The following is a 20,566-nucleotide window of genomic DNA, read 5'->3' on the forward strand; positions in this document are numbered from 1 at the left end:
TTCCATGTAAGTCCTTTCTCCAATCATCAGTCACACTTAATTATGTTGATATGTTTGTTCAATATGGCTGTTTACAATACAGCTAAACGAAAAGCGAGAAAAGTACTTTCAAATTCTAGAACTGAGTCTAATTTAGGGAAAAAAAAGGGCAAAAGTATTATATTTTCTTAAACGTGTGCTTACAACTTCTGAATTGAATTTGGGCCTAATGATTTGCTATTTTTCACCATGAGACTAAATATAATAATTTCAAAAATATGTTCCTCCCTTTTGTTTTAATATACGCACATCAAACGGCCAAGTTAATGTCTTTATTTGTGACAAGTGATAACTAAAGAAGACTTTCATTGGAAAAAGAAAAAATGACACAAACAGTTAATGAACTTTAGCCTAATGTGCAATGTGGTCCTTGAACTTTAACTCAATGTGCAATGTAGTCTCTAGACTTTTAATTTGTTTAATGTCATCCATGAACTATTGATACATGTTCAATTTAGTCCTTGAACTATATAAAAATATTTAATGTAGTTTTTCTATTAATTCAAGTTCAGAGACTACGTTAAACATTTCCATATAGTTTAGAGACTACATTGAACATGTATCAAAATTCCAAGAACCACATTGAACAAATTAAATGTCACGCCCCGAACCCTATGGCACGCGACAACCCTACCGAGGTCAATTCAGTGCGACGTCCCAGGACGCGTTGCCGACCCGAAACCCAAAACAGAGAACAATGCACAAGCGGAAGCAAACAAACACCCGTACAAATTAAAACCACATGACCAAGGATAGCGGTAATACCATAAATACAACTTGCACTAATAACGGGAATTTACAATGTCTATTACAACAGAATAAACATATAAAAGCCAAAATGGGTCAACAGCTACCAACGTCAAAAAGGGGGTACGTGGCTCGGCGGTCAAGCGCTATATCTAGCCGAGGCTCCTCTCAAACGTATCGGTACGCCTGCCATCCTCAAGGCTGGGGGTCTGAAAAGTGGGGTTTCAACAACAGTGAGAACAAATCTCAGCGAGTAAGTTCCCTAAACCTAAGCTAGGCTAACATGCACCTCCTGACGAGCACTAATCAACACACCAATCAAACTATAATTAACTTAGGCCCTCGGGCCCAAATCCAATACTCACCTTGCCCTGCAAGTTAGGCACTTACAATTCAAGAATAAAACACAGGACCCAATCACAGCACATGCACACATCACTTGGTCACAACGCATGTCATGCTTATGCTCGTGCTCATACGCGTGCTCACGCCCCATCAATGCATTTTCGCACGCTTGCACTCCAGCACACTTGCAATTATCAATTTCTCCTCCGACCCGCGTTAAACGCATCAGGTCCGACCCGCGTAAAACGCATCAGGTCCATCACTTCGAGATCCGTCTCCGGCCCGCGTAAAACGCATCAGGCTCATGACACATAACCCGCGTAAACGCATCAGGTTGGTCATGTTCTGGTAATCCGGGCATCGTCCCGCGTAACACGCCTCAGGACGGGTTCAGTACCCCGCGTAAAACGCATCAGGGCTTTATGTGATCACTCATTCACAAACACCAATTGTTATCTGAACCCCGCGTAAAACGCATCAGGGCATTTTAGGTGATCACACACTCATGTCATTCGTGCACACTCATATATGCACATGCCATGCCAATGCTCGAGATGCACACCCATGGCCATGAAGTTCACACTTAGGCACTCACGAATTTCACAATGAGCATTCAATTGCACAACGCCACTTATTCAATTCACAATACAATATGCTCAATTCAATGAATCACAAGCCCAATCAATCAATTAATTCAAATCAGCCATGGTACATCATCGGCACACGAAAATCACGCGATTAAGCCATTAAACTTACACAAGTCTAAGGTCCACCAAGCATATCCTTTCTCGGCCACATAAGTACTCAATCCTGGCATCACGTAACCACTACCAAGCCATAAACAATCAGCCGCTTAATGGACAAATCAAGCACACACGGCCAATTCACAATTAATCCTCAGTTTCGCCGAACAAGGCCCGATAAATTCCACTATGGACAGCCACTAACCAGTCCCCTCTAGGCCTCCAATCCACTTCCAAATCATCACATTAGGCTTCCCAAATCCACCACATAAACAGCCACTACACGGCCCGATTGTTGCACCCATTATAGTCCGCATTTAGACCACGATTAATCCACATAATAGTCCAATCGAGCCTACACTAATCGGTCACCAACCAGATCACCTTAGGCCACTAAATCACTTCCAGATCACCACATTAAGCCACAAGAATCACCATGAAAACAGCCACCATGCGGTCCACAAATCACATCCGCCAAATCCACATAATCGCCTAAATTAATTTCCCCAATGAACAGCCGACCATCAGCCCACTCTAGACTATCAAGTCATATTTAAATCATCACATTAGGCTCTCATAATCACCACATTACCAGCCTAACTCGCAGCCCACGCATTGCGCCCATTTAATCCACGTAATGGCCCGAATCGAATCCACAATAAACAGCCACCGGTCAGCCCATTCTAGGCCATCATCTCACATTTAAATCATCACCCTAAACTCCCAATTTCTCCACATAATCAGCCACCATGAGGACCAAACTAGGCGCGCTCCATAATCCACAAATGAACCCGAATTTAACCCGAACACGAGCCGATTCAATCCAATATGTCCCGCCATCGCACAGCCCATTCTAAGCCTCTAAACCTCCATTAAAATTATCACACTAAGCTGTGAAATAGCCACAAGATCACCACTAAAACAGCCACAATCTAGCTCACAATTTCACTCGCCAACGCCACAATTTTTGTCCAAATCACAACTCCCATGATCAGCCACCACACAGCACGCTATGGACCGCCAAACCTCAGTCAAATGATCATTCTAGGTCACCAAATGCACCACAAAATCAGCCTCTAACAGCCACCACAATTTAACCCCTAAATTACCCTAATTAGCCCCTAAAACCCATCTAGAAACACACATTAGCCTAATTAGGGTTTAGGGTTGTACTCACTGGGTATCCTAAGCTTCAAACCGAGCTGAACACGCGGCGATGGTGGCTGGACAGCGGCGACCCCACGCCGAAACAGTAACGGCGACGGCGGAGCTCCTCCAGCGGAAGGCCTCTCACGGCCAAAACAGAGAGGGAGAGAGGGGGAGGAGGCTCACGGGGCGGAGAGGAGAGGAGGGGGGTTGCCGGCTGGGGTGAGAGGGATGGCGGCCCACGGCGACGGCACCGGCGAACAGCGGCGGCCGGGCGCGACGGGCAGCAGCGGCGGGAAGAAGTCCAGAACAGGGGAAGGCTTCGGGGGAGAGAAAAACAGGGGAAAGGGGGAACCGGGGGTCTCGCCGGAGCAGCAACAGCAACGGCGGCGACGGGCCAGATGGACGGGCAGACGACGCGCGGCGGAAGGACGAGCTGCGGCGTCCGCTGGTTCGGGCGGAGACGGCACCCGCGTGCAGCTCAGGCGAGTTGCCGCGCGACGCGGCGGCGCGGCGACGGTGCAAGGAGGATGGTGGCGTCGGCGGCTAGCAGGGTGGCGTCGGGCGGAGCTGGATAGGCGATCGAGCAGCAGCCGGCGAGCAGAGCAGGAACGAAGCAGAACTAGGCGAGTTCGGGGAAGGAAGAAGGAAGAAGAAGAAGAGAAAGAAAGAAGAAAAGAAAAAGAAAGAAAGAAAAGAAAAGAAGAGAGAGAGAGAGAGCAGGCGGGAGTTGGTGAGCTGAGGGGACGTCTGCCTGGCAGACGTGCACGGTCAGAGGGGGGAAGCGTGTGCGCGGAGGAGAGAGAGAGAGAGAGAGAGAGAGAGAGAGAGAGAGAGAAAAGAAAATAAACTTCATTCAAATATTAATTGCGATCCGATGGCCCAAATTCAAAATCGAAAATGATCTACCGGTCCAAACTAAACCTCGAATATAATAAGGGACAAAGGTCAAATTAATTAAATCAAACTATAACGAGGGAGCTCTACTAGTCCAAATCCGCACCCAGTCCAAAATTTCACTTTCTCACTATTCCTGATAATCTCGACGCTGGCCACAATAATATCGGCACCGTCCAATTTATTTCATCCCGAAACTCCCGAAAATCGACTGCCAAGTTTGGGGTCTAAATAACGGCCAAATTCGATCGAGTGCAATTCTAGCAAAATCTCTATTTTAAAAACAAGAATCCGAGAGTGATCAGTTCCCGGGCGAGATTCTATTATAAGTGCACTGACGAATTACACGTTTTATAAATCCCAAAAATGGGCCGAAATTCGGGATGTCACATTAAAAGTTCAAGGACTACATTGAACAAATTAAAAGTTCAGGGACCACATTGTACATTGGGCCAAAGTTCATGAACTGTTCGTGTCATTATCCCTTAGAAAAATAGAGTCAAGGGACTTGATTTGCACCAAATAAGTTTGAGGGCCCAATCGCAAAAGCCGCATAAATTACACGACTGTATCGGGACCTATCTCATTATGTTTTTGATGATTTCTTAATTTTGACCAGTTTAATGTTTATGGGACGAACATGATTAAGTTAAAAGACACATGCTTAACTACGTGTCATGTTCATGTTGTATAAATGGATTGTGTAAAAAATTGTTAGTCCTCATTCCAAATGAATCAAATAAAAGGCATAAAAGATTAGTGAATTGAGAAAAATGTCAAGATCTTGGGTTGTTCCTATTTCAACGGTTTGTTTTATACAATTTTGCTTTGGTTGACTCGATTTGACATCATCAGCGACATTATTAATGAAACATGTATGATGTATTTTGCTTTTGTCTCGGCTTTAAACAATCTAGTCAATTTTGTTAATAATGAACATGTACGACAAGATCTATAGATAATTTCCAAATTTAGAAAATAAAACAAGGAACTTTTCGAAATTTCTAAAATATTGATGACCGTACGAACTCCAATAACCAACTTCGAATATTTTGGTGTAATGGTAATTGAAATAGTTTGAGATTATAAATTGAAAATATAAATCTCGTCAAGAAAAGATGGAAGGCCTTACAAACAAAAGGCAATATTAGTTATAGTAGCAGTCAGATTTGGATCCCAAACTATAATACTTAATGAGTGATATTAAATTTATTCTAATCATTGTCGGATGAAAATTGAAAGGGTCAACTAGCAAATTATAACTTATCATTATTGTATAAAAGAGACGATCTGTTTATAACATGAATACGATTAAGTTCAAAGCAAACACGCTTTGCTTTGTAATGTGTCATGTGCGTGTCGTAGAAACGGGTCGTGCAAAAATTTGTCAAGTCCTAATCTTAAATGAATCAAAGAAAAGGCATCAATTCAGATACTCGAATCGAGTGAAATATTAACATCTTGGATTTTTCCTATTTCAACGGAATTTTTTGAAAAATTTTGCTTTGATGAACTCGAAGTGAGGTCAGTGGTGACAGAGCTAGAAATCTCAAGATTGTGTGATGCACGTATGAACAAAAAGGTGTCCATGGCCTTACGCACTCTAATAATCAATCGAACTTCTAAATTTTTCATATAAAAGGTAATTTAACGTTTTTAGATGACAATGGATAATGTAGTTCTCGTCAAAGAAAAGATGGAAGGTCTAAAAACAAGAGGAAATGCAAGTCAGTCAATGCTCTCTATTTTTGTATCTATTGACATAGATTATACAGTACAGCCTATATCTCTTACGTATCAACATTTCTGGTATAACATATAACACCTAAGAAGAATCACCGCAGTCGAATCACTTTGCTGATCTTGTTGGACTTTTTAGGGGACTCCATGGCGTCCACAAGAAGAAGAAGAAAGAAAGAGAAGTAGTTGTATAAGAAGAGAGGTTGCAATATGCCCTAATCTAAGAAACTGGGCTCTTGCAATTTATAGGAGTTGTGAATCGTGAGATACTAAGCAACCCAATTCTATTTTGTGACAGGCTCGTGAAAGATTTAGTTTTGGAATAAGCTCCAGAACGAATAGCACGTGCTCCTATGAATGTTACTTTTTCAAATCAACATCAACTATCGAAAATCGAATTCAAATTCACCATTTGTCATATGCTTTGAGAAAGCGTGTGAAAACCAAGTTTAGAGTGCATTTGTTTCGGGGAAAGTATTTTTCAGGAATCCGTTTTCCGGACTTTGACCTGTTTGGTTCGCCGAAAATGATTAGTCAACCGAAAACACTTTTCGGTCAAGGAAAACATTCATATATAAAATTAGGAAAGTGAATTCTCTAATCTAAAAAGGTGAAAACAATTTCCGAAATTTCTTCACTTGTCTTTTTTAATATTTTATTCTTTTTTGTTCTTTTCTTTCTTTTCTTTTTTTTAAAAATAAAAATATTAAAAAATTCGAAATTAATTTTTTGTTTAAGATAAAATCATGGGATTGAAATCATTTTCCAAATGAGATCAAAACACCAGAAAACGTTTTCGATCACATATCACCAAACAAAGGAAAACCAACTATTTTCCTGGAAAATAATTTTCGGGAAAACATTTTCGAAAAACGTTATGTTTTTCGTAAAATAAATGCACCTTTAATATGTTATATCTTTGATAATTATCTAATAAAACTTATAAATAATCTCATGTTTACGGGGCTGTTGTGCGTTGTGGTGGCTGCTGCGCAAACTACACGGACCGACACAAATTATGAGTCCTAATCATTGCTTGGCGGGTGATGGTGTCATTTTCACACTCTGTTCTAAAGTGTAATTGCATTTTCTCTCTCCATTCGTTCCTTTATAAGAAGAAGTACACTTTCACTTTCTTTTTGCTCTCCTTCACTTTTTCTTCCTTTCCATTTCCATCTTCATTCTAGGGAATATAACAACTCAATTTTTTGTTTAGCACGTCGCGACGTAAATCGAGATATTAGACTGTCATGCCCCGAACTTCATCGAGCGCATGACACCCTCTACCGGTCGATTAATGCGACATCCCAGGGTATTGCCGACCTCGCTTCTGTCATCAGAGATTTAAATCGACAGCGGATGCCACAATTATACCCGGACAATTTAAAACTGGGGAAACATTCGGCGAGAATGCACATATTCGATTCCATTATCAAACTTATAAAAATATTTACAGTTTACAACCACCATGAACACTTGCACACCGTATTTAAAACCACCGATACACAAAAAGATCGATGACCTGGTATTCTAACCTAAAAAATGGTACTCTGCAAAAACCTATTCCGAACTCCTATACTAGCCCCTACGTCCCTTGCTTGTCGTCCATTCTGAGTCTGACTCCTCGTCCGCTGAATCCGAACTCTCTTGAACAGTTCGCTCCTCTGAGGACTCCGACTCTGCCTCAATCTCAATCGGGTGATTAATGTCACCCGACTCAGCTGGAACTTCGTTCTGATCCTCCTCAGCTAGTCCATCAAAGAAATTGTACTCAGGTACGAAATTGGGATCCATATACTGCTCATACGGGAGTATATACTCCGGTTCCTCCTCAGACTCCTCAGACTCGTCAGGTTCATTCTCGGGTTCTGCATCGGGCTCTACCTCCTCTGGTTCCTCCTCGGGAATTGGTTCTAAATCTATATCCATCGGGTTGTCTTCAGCCTGCGATGCTTCGGGCTCAGATTCGTGCTCAGCCCCTGACGATCCTTGTGCTGCGGTCGCTAGATGCAATCCAGACTGAGCTAAACTAGTCTCCGCACTGGTCAACTCTCCATCTATAGGGGGTATAGCAGACGGGTCCCAATCTCCAGCCAGGTCAAACGGAACATCAAATCCCCTAACGGGCCCGAACTCATCCCCTGCTACATCCCGGAAGAACCAGGCGGTATAAACATGGGTCTCCCATAAAGGCAGTCCTACCTCTACAAAAACAGTCGTAGTATGCTTAATCCAGGTCATGCCATCTCCCATAGGAAATTCTGCAACTTCATACTCAGTGTGCACTGGTACCCCAAAAAGCTCTGGTAGCGGTGGCGGAGGATTCATGGCTCAGGTCAGGGTTTTGAAAATTATTTGTTGAAACAACCATGTGACTACATCTCAGTAAGTACACCCCTAAACCCCACCTAGGCTATCATGTACCTCCAGATAATTACACAAACACAATCACACATACACCAAATTATCACATAACAAGCACATCACGTACAATCACAAGCATGTACAAATCTCATGTCATGCACACATGCCGTTCTCATTATTTCTTTTTCACATTCCTCGCCAGTGACCCGCGTTACAGTACACGCCTCAGGTTCACTGCGACCACTTATCACAACACTTCAGGGCCCGCATTACAGTACACGCCTCAGGCCATGTATCTCACCCGCGTTGAAGTACACGCCTCAGGATCAACATCTACCACCTACAGCGCAACCCGCATTGTAGTACACGCCTCAGGCTGGCAGTCTTCCGGTAGTACCGGGCATCGTCCCGCGTTGAAGTACACGCCTCAGGACGGCACAATTTCCACGAACACATGTCACGCCACATCCACTTTCTTACTCGTGCACATGCTCAACAAGCATTTACCACACTCAACTGGTCAATCACACGTGACCCGTGCACGCATCAATTCACACACAATACATACTCAGTAAACATTTGACATGGCCAATTTTGACAATTAAATCAGACTGGCCCAAATGTGCACCCAATAGGCATATTACGATCATGTAATTACACAACCATGCACTCAATTTTATCACCACAACTCAGTCGCAGTTCCAATACACATTAAACACCAAATTGCCATTTTTCTCTAACCAAACGGCGTCGAATCAACTCCGGCCCTTCACGACACTTTCTCACAATTAATTGCCGGTTCTAAAAATCCAAGTTGCGTCCCGATCAGCCCATCACAGCCCATTGAACAGTCACTCACAGCCAACTGTTATCCCCAAAAACCTCCATTAAAATTTTCCCGAATTCAATCCTAGGCCCGCCAATTGATTCTACTCCTAATCCGTACAATTCCGCACCCAAATAAACCCGATTTCAACCAAAATTACTCATCGATACCTAATATCCTAAGTTGGGTTTAGAGCGCGACTTACTTAGTTCTAGACTATCGCGGCTAGAACGGAAAGCGGCGGCGAACGGCGAGGACGGCGACGAACGGCGGCGCGGCTTGGCGGCTTGGACAGCGATGGCGGTGGTGATTGGGGGCGGCCTTCCCTTGGCCGTGGCTCTCGGCCACTCAAGCGGGAGAGAGAGAGAGAGAGAAACGTACGGCGATGAGGGGGTGGTGGCAGTGGTACGGCGGCCGGCGGGCGCACGGACGGCGGTTGGCGGCGATCGGTGGTCCGGGCGGGAGAGAGAGAGAGAGATCGGAGGGGTGGTTTCACGGTGGGTGAGGGGGCCGAATGGGAAGAGAGAGAGAGAAGAGAGAGAATGGTCTTGGACCTAAATAGTGACATTTGACCCAATTTTGGCTAATTACCATCTTACCCTTTACTCACAAACCAAATCAACAGCCCAGATTCGATCTTATCTTAAAACCGACGGCCGAGATTGAATCTTACCCAAAATATCCAAGGACAATTTGGGAATTTCATAAAAATCCAAAGGCAAAAATGTCCAACCAAATATTTAGGGCAAAATGACCAAAATGCCCTTGCCCATTATAACTAACCCTTTATAAATCCTTAGGGGTAAAATGGTCACTTTCTTCATTTCTCATCGAAATCGAATTTTTCTGAAGGATTCGGGACATTCCAAATTTGCACGTTCCAGCTGCAACGTCGTCCTAACGCCCCGTTGTGGCTTCCAAATTTTCAGGTGTCGGATTTGGGCTAAATTAAATAATCAAATTTTATTAAACGCAACTCGAGCGTTTCTCAAACTAACGGGTGGCTCGTTGGGGATATTCGCATATTCGACCCGTGACTGATAATAAATCGAGTCACGTGAAATTTTATTCGGTTCGCGACGACTTCGATTGTCATTTAAATCGCGAGGATCGATCACTAGATCCGAGGGGTACGATCGTTTGGTGCAAGTTCAGGATCGTTCGTCAATTCATTTCGTGATCCAGCGGAATCACCCGCTATCCACTACTATGACAGTGGCAAACTGACCCCTAGTTATCCCCGATCGGCCAACAGTGGTTCAAAATGTCACCTCGACGATTTTATGGTCGAAAGTCATCCACGATCGAATTTTCTCTTAGTCATACGAATTTAAATTTCCAGTCAGCCTTTCCCCAATGGTTAGTATCCCAGGAATGATTAGTTCCGAGCGAGAATTTACTACGAGTACATTTCATAAAACTCAATATTTTATAAATCCCAAATGGATAAATTTTCAGGATGTCACAACTCTTTCCCCCTTACAAAAATTTCGTCTTCGAAATTTACAAATCTCACCACTACTCAAAATTTACAAATCTCACTACTGCTCAAACAACTGGGGGTATTGACGTTGCATCATCTCTTCACTTTCCCAAGTTGCGCCTTCAGTCCCGTGGTGCTCCCAAATAACTTTGACCATCGGGATTGTCTTGTTCCTCAAAACTCGTTCCTTACGATCTTCGATTCTTACCGGTCTCTCGACATATGATACTTTATCATCGACTTCTATCTCCTCATAATTTAGCACATGCGTCGGGTCCGGTTCATATTTCCTCAACATCGATACGTGGAACACATTATGCACTTGCGATAAATTCGGCGGAAGTGCAAGACGATATGCTAAATCCCCGATCCTTTCTAAAACCTCAAAAGGTCCCACGTACCTTGGACTCAACTTGCCCTTCTTACCGAACCTGGATAGTCCTCTCATGGGCGAAACCTTAAGAAACACGTGATCCCCTACTTGAAACTCCAAAGGCCTTCGCCTCCTGTCTGCATAACTCTTTTGACGGCTCTGCGCTGTCTTCAGCCTTTCGCGAATAATCTTAACCGCCTCAATCGACTGCTCAATTAACTCTGGCCCGGTTATAGTCCTTTCTCCCACTTCGTCCCAACACACTGGCGTTCTACAAGCCCTGCCATACAGCGCTTCAAAAGGCGCCATTCCAATGCTCTGCTGGAAGCTATTATTATAAGCAAACTCTACTAAGGGCAGTTGCTCTTCCCATTTACCCGAAAAATCCAACACACATGCCCTGAGCATATCCTCTAGAGTCTGAATTGTTCTCTCAGACTGATTATCTGTCTGAGGATGGTAAGCCGTACTAAACCGTAACTTGGATCCTAATGCCGTCTACAGACTTTTCCAAAAACTGGCGGTAAACCTAGGATCACGATCTGAGGTTATCGACACTGGTACCCCATGTAGACGAACTATCTGCTGCACGTACAACTCAGCATACCGATCTAATACGAAATCCTTTCGTAAGGCCAAAAAGTGTGCCGACTTGGTCAATCTGTCGACAATCACCCAAATAGTGTCACGGCCTCTTTGGCTCCTTGGCAATCCCGACACAAAATCCATGGTTATATGCTCCGACTTCCACTCTGGGATTTTCAATGGTCGCAACAACCCTCCGGGCTTACAGTGTTGCGCTTTCACTTGCTGACACGTCAGGCACTTAGCCACGTGTTTAGCGATATCCGCCTTCATACCATTCCACCAGTAATATTGCCTCAAATTCTGATACATTTTAGTACTATCTGGATGGATACTATAACTGCTACGATGCGCTTCTGATAAAATTTCTTCCTTAAGCTCCGCATCGTCAGGCACACATAAACGTCCACGAAACTTCAATATCCCAACTTCAGATACCTGAAAATCTGGCTTTCTCTTGGCCTCCTCTATCTCTAAAATCTTTTGAATTTCCTGATCCGAAGATTGCAACATCTTAATTTTTGCCTGGATCTCCGGTTCAATCCTAAGCGTAGCCAACAAGCTCGAGACTTGACTTACTTCAAATCTAAACTCCGAGTCTCGCACTTTTTCCAACAGTATCCACTCCTTGACCATTAAATGTGCTATACTCGATTTACGGCTCAAAGCATCGGCTACCCGGTTAGCCTTTCCGGGGTGATATAGAATTTCACAATCGTAATCCTTCAACAACTCCATCCACCGACGCTGCCTCATATTTAATTCTTTTTGAGAAAACATATATTTGAGGCTCTGATGGTCTGTATAAATCTGAAATTTCTCTCCGCATAAATAATGTCGCCAAATCTTCAGGGCGAATACAATTGCGGCCAATTCCAAGTCATGCGTCGGATAGTTCAATTCATGCGGTCTTAACTGCCTTGACGCATAAGCTACTACTCGCCCATTTTGCATGAGTACACATCCCAATCCTTTCAACGACGCATCACTATATATCTCATATCCTCCGGGTCCTGATGGAATAGTCAGCACTGGTGCCGTTGTCAATCTATGCTTCAATTCTTGAAAACTCCTCTCACATTTATCTGACCATTCAAATCTCATTTCCTTTTTCAGCAAATGTGTCAATGGCGTTGCTATTGCTGAAAATCCTTCCACAAAACTACGGTAGTATCCAGCCAAACCCAGAAAACTCCGAACCTCTGTTACCATCGTTGGTCTAGGCCACTTCGTCACAGTTTCAATCTTCGATGGGTCAACTGAGATTCCTTCCCAAGAAATTACATGACCAAGAAATGCTACTCGACTGAGCCAGAATTCACATTTGCTAAACTTAGCATATAGTGCGTTTTCCCTTAAAATCTGCAACACTCGATTCAAGTGAAATTCATGCTCCTCTAAGCTCTTCGAATACACCAATATATCGTCTATAAATACGATCACAAACTGGTCTAAGAATTCCTTAAACACTCGATTCATTAGATCTATAAAGGCAGCAGGGGCGTTTGTCAATCCAAACGGCATTACAGTAAATTCATAATATCCATATCTCGTCCTAAATGCCTTCTTCGGTATATCCTCTTTCCTAATCCTCAACTGATGATATCCCGTCCTCAAATCAATTTTAGAGAACACCGAAGCCCTTTGAAACTGATCAAACAAATCATCAATCCTCGGCAAGGGATATTTATTTTTAATCATCACCTGATTCAACTGCCTATAATCTATACACAACCTCAATGATCCATCCTTCTTCCTCACAAATAACACCGGTGCTCCCCACGGAGACGCACTCGGTCGAATAAATCCCTTGTCTAACAATTCTTGCATTTGCACCTTTAACTCCTTTAACTCCGACAACGACATTCTATAAGGTGCTTTCGAGATTGGCTCGGCTCCAGGTGCCAACTCGATTACAAATTCCACCTCTCTTGCTGGTGGCAGTCCCGGCAATTTCTGAGGGAACACATCGGAATACTCGCACACCACAGCTATATCCTCAAGTCTCGGCTCCTCAGCCGTTGAATCTACTACTGTCGCTAGGAATCCTTGACAACCTTCACTCAACAACTTCGTCATTTCTAGCGACGAAATCCATGGAATCGAGGGTCCTCCTCTACTTCCAACAAATTTAAATTCCGGATGTCCAACGGGATTAAATTGGATCACCCTACTATTGCAATCCATTACGGCCCTCTGCTTAGACAGCCAATCCATACCCACTATCACATCAAAATCGTACATATCTAGAACCGCTAAATCAATCATTTCCTCCCTACCCTCAATCACAATCTTACAGTTTGGACAACCCAACGAAACCAGCATCTTATCATTCAAGGAAGTCGTCACGCATAACACAACATCGAGCAATTGCGGTTCTATTCCAATCAACCCAACAAACTGTTTCGATATGAAGGAATGTGATGCCCCAGGGTCAAATAAAGCATACGCATCATGGTTGCACAGAGAAATCGTACCTGTGACAACCCCTGGTGCGTTCTCAGCCTCTCGTCTGGCCATAGCATACACTCGTTCTTGCGCTTGGGGTCTATTCTGGTTTGCTGTCTGGGCCGTTCCAGCCTAATTCCCCTTCCGAGGTGGCGGCAATGCAGGCGGCCTTTTTTTGTTTGGGATTGGGGCAATTTCTTATGTGGTGACCAAATCCCCCACATCCAAAACACGCTCCGCCCCTGGTTGGACAAGGTCCATTTCCGTGTCTACCTCCACATATCCTACACGGACCATTCAAATTCCGGACTGGCTTCCCAATATTCCTTTTAACAAAAGGAGTAAAACGCCTATTATCCACCATTGGCCTCTTTCCAGGATTACGATTGTCCCTACCTTGGACAAATCTCGACCCAGAAGCGGCGGCCCTATCCACCTGATCTCGCTCAAGAATCTGGGCCCTATCAAATATTTCCTCGTACGTCGTCAGATTTACCAGTAACAACTGGTTGCGAATATCAGCCTTCAAGCCGTCCCGAAATCTTCGCGCCTTATGATCGGGATGTTCCACCATTCTTGGCGCAAACTTAGATAATCTCGCAAATTCCGCCTCATACTGATCTACCGACATCTGGCCCATTGCGGAGTCTCATAAATTCGGCTAACTTCCTTTCCCTGGCACTGGCCGAAAAAAACTTCTCATGAAAACTCTCAGTAAAAGCAACCCAAGTCCGGGCTGTACCTTCTGAAAAAATCCTATCCTTGGTGGCTTTCCATCAATCATTTGCATTGTCCTGCAATTGATATACCACCAGAGTTATCTTCTCATTATCATTGCACTCTAGCACCTCAAAAGCCTTTTCGAGCTCCTCTACCCATCGAGGTGCAGCCTCAGGGTCACCTTTCCCAGCAAACTTAGGCGGTTTCAGCTTTATAAACTGCTCTACCAGATGATGCATCGGTCTATTCACAACCATATGTCCCTGCCCTTGATTCTCATTATTATTGACAGCAGCAGCGCCCACAGCGGCCTCGGTAGCTTGGGCAACTGTAGCAGCTCTTTCCTGAGTCTACTGTCCTAACAGATTTCCGATCTGCTCTAACGTCCTCATAACTACTTCCATTCTAGGGTCCTCAGCGGGTCTAACTTCCACTCTGGGGTCCACTGCAGCTCCAGCACCAACCCCAAGATTTTCTATTGCTCCTGCACCCATTCCAAGGTCCTCAACGGCTCTAGCTCGAGCACGACCTCTACCCCTTGTTCCTTTACCTGCACCCCTTCTTGGGACTCTTCCTACACCTCTTCCTTCGCTGCTCATCGTCACAATTCTACCACTCTCCTACCTGCTATAATTCCACTCAGGAATTAGTAACCTAGGCCAACTAGATCAGTCTAGTCCTGGGCAGTAAATTAACGCAAGAATTTACTCAGCAGGCAATCAATCACTACCATCACTAGACCACAATCAATAGGGTCTGAACACTTACCTCAGGTCCAGACGCACCTGCATTTCAATAATTACCACAATCAACTCACTCAATCAATCACAACAAACAATCTGGAGGCACGTGTAGCTTATTCCGCCCTATAACCCACTAAAGTCTCCCCAAAATACTACCCCAGGTTCTCTGCTTCTTATCACTCCAACTTCGACCAGTTTAGATCGAGCTATCCTTGCTCTGATAACAATTCAAACGGGGATGTCACGCCCCGAACTCCATCGAGCGCACGACACCCTCTACCGGTCGATTAATACGACATCCCAGGGTATCGCCGACCTCGCTTCTGTCATTAGAGATTTAAATCAACAGCGGATGCCACAATTATACCCTGACAATTTAAAACTGGGGAAACATTCAGGGAGAATGCACATATTCGATTCCATTATCAAACTTATAAAAATATTTACAGTTTACAACCACCATGAACACTTGCACACCGTATTTAAAACCACCGATACACAAAAAGATCGATGACCTGGTATTCTAACCTAAAAACTGGTACTCTGCAAAAACCTATTCCGAACTCCTATACTAGCCCCTACGTCCCTTGCTTGGCGTCCATTCTGAGTTTGACTCCTCGTCCGCTGAATCCGAACTCTCTTGAACAGTTCACTCCTCTGAGGACTCCGACTCTGCCTCAATCTCAATTGGGTGATTAATGTCACCCGACTCAGCTGGAACTTCGTTCTGATCCTCCTCGGCTAGTCCATCAAAGAAATTGTACTTAGATACGAAATTGGGATCCTCCTCAGACTCCTCAGACTCGTCAGGTTCATTCTCGGGTTCTGCATCGGGCTCTACCTCCTCTGGTTCCTCCTCGGGAATTGGTTCTAAATCTATATCCATCGGGTCGTCTTCAGCCTGCGATGCTTCGGGCTCAGGTTCGTGCTCAGCCCCTGACGATCCTTGTGCTGCGGGCGCTGGATGCAATCCAGACTGAGCTAAACTAGTCTCCGCACTGGTCAACTCTCCATCTATAGGGGGTATAGCAGACGGATCCCAATCTCCAACCAGGTCAAACGGAACATCAAATCCCCTAACGGGCCCGAACTCATCCCCTGCTACATCCCGGAAGAACCAGGCGGTATAAACATGGGTCTCCCACAAAGGCAGTCCTACCTCTACAAAAACAGTCGTAGTATGCTTAATCCAGGTCATCCCATCTCCCATAGGAAATTCTGCAGCCTCATACTCGGTGTGCACTGGTACCCCAAAACGCTCTGGTGGCGGTGGCGGAGGATTCATGGCTCAGGTCAGGGTTCTGAAAATTATTGGTTGAAACAACCATGAGACTACATCTCGGTAAGTACACCCCTAAACCCCACCTAGGCTATCACGCACCTCCAGACAATTACACAAACACAATCACACATACACCAAATTATCACATAACAGGCACATCACGTACAATCACAAGCATGTACAAATCTCATGTCATGCACACATGCCGTTCTCATTATTTCTTTTCCACATTCCTCGCCAGTGACCCTCGTTACAGTACACGCCTCAGGTTCACTGCGACCACTTATCACAACACTTCAGGGCCCGCGTTACAGTACACGCCTCAGGCCATGTATCTCGCCCGCGTTGAAGTAAACGCCTCAGGCTCAACATCTACCACCTACTGCGCAACCCGTGTTGTAGTACACGCCTCAGGCTGGCAGTCTTCCGGTAGTACCGGGCATCGTCCCGCGTTGAAGTACACGCCTCAGGACGGCACAATTTCCACGAACACATGTCACGCCACATCCACTTTCTTACTCGTGCACATGCTCAACAAGCATTTACCACACTCAACTGGTCAATCATACGTGACCCGTGCATGCATCAATTCAAACACAATACATACTCAGTAAACATTTGACATGGCCAATTTTGACAATTAAATCAGACTGGCCCAAACGTGCACCCAATAGGCATATTATGATCATGTAATTACACCACCATGCACTCAATTTTATCACCACAACTCAGTCGCAGTTCCAATACACATTAAGCACCAAATTGCCATTTTTCTCTAACCAAACGGCGTCGAATCAACTCCGACCCTTCACGACACTTTCTCACAATTAATTGCCGGTTCTAAAAATCCAAGTTGCGTCCCGATCGGTCCATCACAGCCCATTGAACAGTCACTCACAGCCAACTGTTGTCCCCAAAAACCTCCATTAAAATTTTCCCGAATTCCATCCTAGGCCCGCTAATTGATTCTACTAGTAATCCGTACAATTCTGCACCCAAATAAACCCGATTTCAACCAAAATTACCCGTCGATACCCAATATCCTAAGTCGGGTTTAGAGCGAGACTTACTTAGTTCTAGACTATCGCGGCTAGAACGGAAAGCGGCGGCGAACGGCGAGGACGGCGACGAACGGCGGCGCGGCTTGGCGGCTTGGACAGCGACGGCGGTGGTGATCGGCGGCGGCCTTCCCTTGGTCATGGCTCTCGGCCACTCAAGCGGGAGAGAGAGAGAGAAACGGACAGCGATGAGGGGGTGGTGGCGGTGGTACGGCGGCCGGCGGGCGTACGGACGGCGGTGGGCGGCGATCGGCGGTCCGGGCGGGAGAGAGAGAGAGAGATCGGAGGGGGGGTTTCACGGTGGGTGAGGGGGCCGAATGGGAAGAGAGAGAGAAAAGAGAGAGAGAATGGTCTTGGAACTAAATAGTGAGATTTGACCCAATTTTGGCTAATTACCATCTTACCCTTTACTCACAAACCAAATCAACGGCCCAGATTCGATCTTATCTTGAAACCGACGGCCGAGATTGAATCTTACCCAAAATATCCAAGGGCAATTTGGGAATTCATAAAAATCCAAGGGCAAAAATGTCCAACGAAATAGTTAGGGCAAAATGACCAAAATACCCTTGCCCATTATAACTAACCCTCTATAAATCCTTAGGGGTAAAATGGTCACTTTCTTCATTTCTCATTGAAATCGAATTTTTCTGAAGGATTCGGGACATTCCAAATTTGCACGTTCCAGCTGCAACGTCGTCCTAACGCCCCGTTGTGACTTCCAAATTTTTCGGTGTCCGATTTGGGCTAAATTAAATAATCAAATTTTATTAAACGCAACTTGAGCGTTTCTCAAACTAACGGGTGGCTCGTTGGGGAAATTCGCATATTCGACCCGTGACTGATAATAAATCGAGTCACGTGAAATTTTATTCGGTCCGCGACGACTTCGGTTGTCATTTAAATCGCGAGGATCGATCACTAGATCCGAAGGGTACGATCGTTTGGTATAAGTTCAGGATCGTTCGTCAATTCATTTCGTGGTCCAGCGGAATCACCCGCGATCCACTACTATGACAGTGGCGAACTGACCCCTGGTTATCCTCGGATCGGCCAACAGTGGTTCAAAATGTCACCTCGACGATTTTATGGTCGAAAGTCATCCACGATCGAATTTTCTCTTAGTCGTACGAATTTAAATTTCCAGTCAGCCTTTCCCCAATGGTTAGTATCCCAGGAATGATCAGTTCCGGGCGAGAATTTACTTCGAGTACATTTCATAAAACTCAGTATTTTATAAATCCAAAATGGATAAATTTTCAGGATGTCACATAGACTGACTAAATTTATCCATTACGATGATCTTACATGCGTGGTTTCTGATGCCAACAGTGCTTCAACGGTCAAGGACCTCGTACCATTCGACTGTACTATTCAAACTCCTCCCTCCAATATTCATTAATTGTAATATAATTAAGATTGGGATTAGATGCAGTTGTCTTGGTTGTTGTAAATGAACAGTAAATACATTGACCCAATAAATTAATGTGACTTATTTGCTGAACTTAGATGATAACCTCTTACGAGAATAAGATAATCCAAGCTATCACGTTGTTCCCACTACTGTGCAAAGCATAAGTAAATGAGGAAAATTATCAAAAAAGTCATAAATCTATTGCAATTGTGCCAATTATATTAATCTAGCTAATTTTAGTCGGAAATCGCTGAAGTGGATGCCGTCCGTCCTATGTGGCACAATTTGACTGACGTGGACTATTTAAAATAACTTTTAAATAATTTTTGCTTTTTTCTTTAGTTTTTCTTTTTTGCCCTGAGCTTAAAGCTGAGACGCCCTTGCCGGCACTAGGCATGAGGGCGTCGCGACCATCACCCAAACCAAGCGAGGGCCACACTTGGGTTGGATTTGGGCGAGGGCTCGCGTGCCCTCGCCTAGAGAGGGTTGACTGGTCACCCTTGCTGACCCTAAGTTTAGGGAAAAAAAAGAAAAAGTAAAGAAAAGAAAAAGAAAAAGAAAAAAATTAATAAAAAAATCGGAAAGATATTTAAATATTATTAAAATTTATTCAAGTTAGTGCCTGCTGTACTACGTGGCACGGCCGGCATCCATGTTAAGGATTTCTAGGTAAAATTGGCTGGATTGATTGAATTGGCACAAATGCAAAATATTTATGATTCAATTGGCAAAAAAATGATTTATGATTGAATTAACACAATTGTAATGGATTTAGGATTTTTTTGGTAATCTTTCCTAAATCAACGAAACAACTCGAGCATAATCTACCGGTAGATCTCTCCACTCTATAAATTGTAAGGCACCTACTGACTAAAACCTTTGCTGAAAATTGTAATGAAGCCTATGTCCACATGCTAGAAGATGAGTAATACCAATTATATTTATATAATTACTAAGTAACAGATGAAATAATATTCAAATTCGAACTTATTGACTAGTGTCTTTATAATTTCCAAATATTGGGTATAATCCATAATGTACTATGGCCCTGTTTGGTTCAGCTTTGGGAAGGGGCTTTCGACCTCGAAAGCCCCTTCCCAAAATGATGAACCGTTTGGTTCAGCTTTCGACCTAGCATTGGCCAAATGCTAGCATTTGGAATGCCGAAAGCTCAAAGCTGGTCCGGATCAGCTTTGGGCTTTCAGCATTCCACAAATGTTAAACCTAAATTTTTTGTCCCCAAACTACCCTCACTTATTTTGGCTTATTCCGGTTTTGCTCATTTTGGTATTGTTCATCTTCTTCGTGAGGTGGCCGGCGACGGAAACTGGCAAGGGCGGCCGACACCGAATCCCATGACCCAGGCGACAGCCGCCTAAGGTCACGCGATCGCCCAGGTGCCGCCGGCCTGGGTTGAGCAACCACAGGCGGCCGTCGCCTGGGTCGCAGGACCCTTGCCGATGGTCACCTGGCCTCGGGAGACGATCGCCAGCGGCAGATCTAGCTCGCCGAGGTTGCCTGACGTCAGGTGACGGCTGCCGGCGCCAGATCTAGCTCGCTGGCTTCGGCGAAGGGTAGGATAGGTTTTTTTTTTAATAAAAAAGATAATTCCC

This window comes from Syzygium oleosum, unplaced genomic scaffold, assembly GCF_021117445.2.
Source record: "Syzygium oleosum isolate NSW1041296 unplaced genomic scaffold, Sole_v2.1 Sole_v2.16, whole genome shotgun sequence".
NCBI classification, from domain to species: domain Eukaryota; kingdom Viridiplantae; phylum Streptophyta; class Magnoliopsida; order Myrtales; family Myrtaceae; genus Syzygium; species Syzygium oleosum.